At 31.6% G+C, this 6,021-nt stretch overlaps 1 long non-coding RNA gene across 1 annotated transcript; it reads right to left on the bottom strand.

The window, feature by feature from the left end:
• Window positions 1-276: 276 nt before the first annotated feature.
• LOC133176643 (uncharacterized) lies at window positions 277-5,274 on the bottom strand. Its single transcript, XR_009719506.1, has 3 exons — window positions 5,137-5,274; window positions 1,370-1,439; window positions 277-383 (listed from the first exon to the last, which is right to left on the bottom strand). It is a non-coding gene; the product is annotated as an uncharacterized LOC133176643 (long non-coding RNA).
• Window positions 5,275-6,021: the final 747 nt, after the last annotated feature.

Here is a 6,021-nt window from a genome sequence, read left to right as displayed (position 1 = left end):
AAATTCGTTTACTTTGAAATAAATCTCAAGGTCCCTTAAATTTCAATGTAAACGAGTTTGACTGTATATGGTATTTTACAAAAGCCAAAGTGCCAAGCAATGCAAGTGCAAAGTATCAAATCCATTCCTCTTACAGTTCTCAGGATCTAGGGTATGACAGACAGACAGACACCATGTAAAGTGATCTCTAAGTGTCACTTTTACCAAAATTTTTTTTCATAATTATTTTGTTTTCTTACCTCTCTGAAGAGCATGACAAAAGTTACATAGGTGACAGGTAGAAATACATGTCATGGGATGTATTGGTGTAATCTTTTTAGTGAGCAGATTGCATCATGAATTGTTTATCTGCCATTGCTGATCTTTAACAAGGAAGACTTCTCCTGAAATAAGAAAAATTATTTTCAAAAGTGAAGTTACCTGTTACTCTTAAAGGGACATAGACACTGATTCGACATTTTGAAATATTTTCTCAAATTGTCTGTATTATATCATGACATATATGTGGCTATAGCATTTCACACGGAAATATAATAAAAAACTTATTTTATCTGTAAATTATTGAAACTATTAAATTCGGGATGCGTTTGATTGACACATCCTTGCACTTTCACAAGTAAACTTCATCCTTAATACTTAAGAAAAATAGGTTTTTTGATACATATTAATGAAAAAATATAAAAAATATAATCCAGAAAATTAAGAGTAGAAATCAGAGAAAGCAAAACCAACTAACCAGTATTGTCAGTCCATGCTCAGTGATGTGTGAAGAGTTTAACAAATTGAACACAAAACAGTTTACGTTCCATTGGGTGTGTTCAATTTGTTAAACTCTGCACACATCACTGAGCACGGACTGACAATACTGATGAGTTGGTTTTGCTTTCTCACATTTCAACTGTGAATTTTCTGGATTTTATCTTTAATTTTTTTTACTAAAACACAACAAAATTTCTACTTTTTTTAAGTATCAAGGATGAAGTTTTACTTTGTGAAAGTGCAAGGATGTGTCAATCAAATGCGTCCCTAAATTCGTAGTTTCAATAATTTCCAGGTAAAATAAGTTTTTTTAATGATATTTCCCTGTGAAATACTATAGCCACACATGTCATGATCTAGTCGAAAATTTTAGAAAATATTAACTTCAAATCTGAGTCTATGCCCCTTTAAAGGTCATACACAAGAAAATAATTCACTATATTTTACTATAAAGCCTTGATTAAATTATTAATCAATTAATATGACCCTCACTAGATAAAAGATGAAGAAAAAATGAATGATGCTTGGACAAAAATTTGAGACCAGAAATAAAATAATTCCTTATGCAGCTTTTAATAGAGAAAATTGATATTATTGATAGGTAAGATACCTTCAATCATGTGGATTTCACATGCTGATAAACAATTTACACACCATCCAGGAAGTTGCATCATGAGCACCTAAAAAAGGAATATTCCTTAAATTCATTGATTGCCCACAAGTATAATATTCCTAATATTTGAGTAAAAAATAAATACTGTAGGCCTAAAATGAGAAACCGAAAAAGAAAACCTGAAAAGAAATTGTCTCTTTCTACAAAGAACAATAACTGACTAAGTTCATTTTGATTTGCTATTCCTGGCTCTAAGCTAAGCATGGCATAACAAGGGTCTACTGGAAAGAAAGGGTAAATTATTCATATGGTAAAAAATTAACAAATCAAACTTTGTAAATAAATACCCAAGCATTTGGTTTTGTCTTTGATTTCGACAAAATGTTATTGATCTCCAAAAATTTTTGTTTATGTGTGCTGAGCCACAGTAAAATTTTAAATGTTGTAGAACTGTATATCCATATCTAGATTCAGTAAGAAATTTCTAGTCATTTGACAAGTTAATTTCACAGTTTCACCAAAGTTTGATTAACAATGTTATGGTTAATAAAATATTATCCAATTTAAGCTTATAGTTATATTATTAAAGTGCAATTTGTCAAAGTAAAAAATGCCTGTAAAAGAACAAGTGGCCATGGGCAACAATGCTCACCCAAGTCACTATGGCCTTGCTGTTCTACTTTTTTTTTTACTACACATGATGATGTATATTTATTCATATGTAAAAATTTGATTGTCCATTGTGGCCCCACCCTACCCTGGGGGGGGGGGGGGGGGGGGGGGGGGTCATGATTTAAACAAACCTGAATGTACACTAAGTAATGAAGCTTTCAGAGAATTTTCATTTTCTGGTCCACTGATTCTTGAGAAGAAATGTTTTTAAAGATGCCATTAAATTTACAACAATTCTTAATTATTTCCCCTTGAAAGAGGGTGTAGCCCTTCATATGAACAAACTTGAATTTCCTTTACCCAAGGGTGCTCTGTGGCAAGTTTGGTTAATATTGGCAAAGTGGTTCTGGAGAAAAAGATGAAAATGTGAAAAGTTTATGTCGCCACCTCCAACAACAACAGTGACAGACAACAGACAAATTTTGATCAGAAAACCTCTCTTAAGCCTTTGGCTCAGGTGCTAAAATAAAAAATGGAGAAATAAAATTTATTGTTAATGACAGTTTTACTTATGTATTTTAAAACTCTTTCTCAAATACCATGGATATGTCTAAGTGCTCAAGTTCAGTGAGTTTATGAACTTTACCCTCTATTCTTGAAACCTCAATTATCTGTTTCTCAAAGGTTTTTTTTTTTTTCAGTCCCATCTATTGCCATAATAGGCTTATCTCCAGGGGGTCCTCATGACTAGCAATTACATAAGCAATAATGTTTTTGGATATTAATATATTGAAATAAATAAAACTGAATAATTAAATGACAAGATATGCATTCGACATTGGGTGACACAATTGGGGAAAATATTCTGGTATGTTACCCTCGAAGTAAGTGATTGTGAAATTTACTTGTCTGAACATAACTTTTACTTGTATAAAAATATTTCATAAAAGACCTATTTAACAATTTGAAAAAATATTGTACATTACAATAGTCTATAATACATTCATTGAGTCTGTTTTTGAGATTTTGAGTGGACACATCTATTGCAAATTACTAAACTGTATCATCCTATCCTAAAGTAGATGTAAATCATGTTATATAATTACATGTATGAAAGAAAAATAGTAACAAGAAATAGCTGACTATATGACTTCAAATTTTTCTTTGCCTTCTTTTGCTTATCCTTTGTAGCCTAAATTGTCTTTTGCTAAAGTTCTCCTGCCAGATAATAAAAACCCAAATTTCCTTCAGTAAAAGTACACGTTTCAATTAGTTACTGTAGTTCTAAGTAGTCAACTTCCTGGTACTTTAAATATTAAAATTAAAATTGTGACAAATGCCTGAAAAACATCAGATATTTCAGACAAGTTTATAGTAACATTGTTCCTGATCAAGTTTGACAACCAGGGCCATCATTATTACGAGCAGGATCATTCAACATTTAACTATTTACAAACCGCATGCATTGCATGTTTTCATTTTGAACCTCCGATAAAAAGTTGACAACAAATTTTAATTCTTTAAGTTTTCATGCTCAGCTAAAAAAAAAATTCTTCCTAGAAAAATATCCCTTGTCAAATCGGACAAGTGGTCAGTAATTATCACTTGTTCATGAAAAATTTTACTGGTACATGTACTGGACAAGTGGATGAGCATACAATGTCGAGCCCAGGAACTCTGCCCCATTTTTTGTTTATATTTGCCTTAGCAACCAACAGCATTAAATCTCGAACCCGAGCTATTATAATATGTAGCATAAAAGCACACGAGGATGATCAAGAGGGTGTTACAACTGTTTCTGTTTTGTTGTATTTGTTTCTAGCATTTGTTATTAACTGTTTCTGATGTGATGTGAATTCTTCATGGTATATATAGTGAAACTATATTTGTGATAAAAACATGATAAAAAAAATTAATAAAAAATGTTTTTCAAAAATGTAAATGATACCAGTAGTATAAAAACTCATTTTTAAGCATTTTAGAGTAGAATATAAACATCGAACCTAATGGGTCCTAGAAAAAACTTTGTGATATCCTACGATTCAAGATACTGAAGTTAAAATATGTACTTATAGCATAGCATAAATTTTCCATCTTTAACACTCAGTTATACCTCGATAAATATTGCTAATGAGAGGAGGAGCGCAATTAATATTTCTATCTTCATGATAACACAAATCTAAATAAGTCAGTTATTTTTATAGCTAATTCAGCCTTCATTAAGTTCAAAAAATTTCTTTAAATCTGTTCAGAATCAGACAAGTAAAAAATATTTATGCATTCGGACACAGGGTTTAACATTTATAAGGCATGTCTGATCGACACTGACTAGTAAAAGTTTGGTCCTGTCTAAAAATTGAGTGTACATCTGACATGTAAAATTAATATAACAAGTGTGCAGCATGTGTATTTTATTCATCTGCTCTCATGTACACACAGGATTCGAAATACCCAAAACTGTAGGGGTCTACAAATACAGTCATGACTTTAATGATTTTAGGTTAAAATTAAAAACAAGTAATTGTAATTGGAAGTATTCTATCAATACTAATATGTCAAGTTTCATCCACCAGTATAATGCTACGACATTGACGAGAAAAAACCATGCGTTTTCTACATGGGCATTTCTTCAATCAATTTGTTTATGTACCAGTATAAATTTATAAGAATCCTCTTGGGTTTTAATGTGATGGAGGAGGGTGCATTTAGTCATCAGGATGTTGTAACGCGGTCTTAAAACTCTTTAATAGCTTTGGGGCACGAACTACTTTTAAATTAGTTAAATAATCTAACTGCGTCTCCAGACGAGCCCTCACCACACCTCTCTTAAACCGGGTCTGAAGCTCATTAATCATTTTAATGATTAGAAAATTCTATCTACAACTACTTCCTCTTCCAGATGACATCAGTCTATTGCAGTGCAAACAAAAAGTTAGTTTTATATTTTTTGGTTTTGGTGTTTGGTATCTACACTGCTTTACTGTTGTTACAAGGACTACAGCAAGTTAAACTATGAATTAAATTATTTTTTAACCCCACTAGTGATTGTACCAGCTAAATGACTGTGTATCAGTGTATCGTCCAAGTGTAGAATTGTAGATATCTTTTTATTAAAACTTTGAATTTGATAGATTTGAACTTAGGCGACTAACCGTATGTTTCTTACACATTCTTCTAATACTTCCACAACAAAACACTCGCCGCAACCATTCTTATTAGTCATCCTAAGCTTCCTCAGTCCTCGGTCGGAGCCTGTACTGCCATTTTGGTTGGCTAAATAACCCGACCCACTATTGTTTCGTAAATTGCCAACCCGTTTTTTTTTTTTTAAATACAGAACATTTAATTCTAATAAATCAGATCTTATTTCCTCTGGTAATCCATCACATTTTTTCAGACCAGCTGTACAGCATTTCAAGACAGAATAAAAAGATAAATATTTATTTATAATTGCCATGTCGAACCTCGTATCAGTCGATGCTGAAGAAAGATGGTGATGAGGACGGAAATGCACAATTCATTTATTTTATTGATTAATCCTATTGCAAGTAATTGATGATAGTATCGTCATGATTTTTTCATAAATATGCAATACAGAATTAAAAAGTTTTGAAATTATTGGTAAATAAACATGATAAATGGCAATATTGATAATGTATTTTTTATCACCCTGTACACATACTGAGTGTAGGGCACTGTATTACAGTATATCTGGTAGAGTTTGAAATGGCATTTGTTTAATCATAAAATATGCTCTTAAAGTGAAGAAATTGCATGCGTCTAATTAAATAAACGAGAAAACTATATGCATGGGTCCCAACTTGCATTTCATTCTATGTTAGGGGTCTCTTAGCAATACCCAGAGACCTATATAGTAATATACTAAACAAAATATCACATAATTTATTCGATATATACACACCATCTTGTAAAATATTGTATCGTGTCATAGGAGATGTTCTATTGCACACCTTAAACATATACACATAGCCCAATCACCCTGTTGTAATATGTGTTAAATGTCTATGCATATTTAT

The sequence above is a fragment of the Saccostrea echinata genome, unplaced genomic scaffold (assembly GCF_033153115.1).
Source record: "Saccostrea echinata isolate AGI-Se365-2 ecotype Australia unplaced genomic scaffold, CSIRO_AGI_Sech_v1 ptg000077l, whole genome shotgun sequence".
Classification (NCBI taxonomy): domain Eukaryota; kingdom Metazoa; phylum Mollusca; class Bivalvia; order Ostreida; family Ostreidae; genus Saccostrea; species Saccostrea echinata.
Note: the sequence above shows the minus strand (reverse complement) of the source record. Positions and strands in the feature narration are given on the sequence as shown.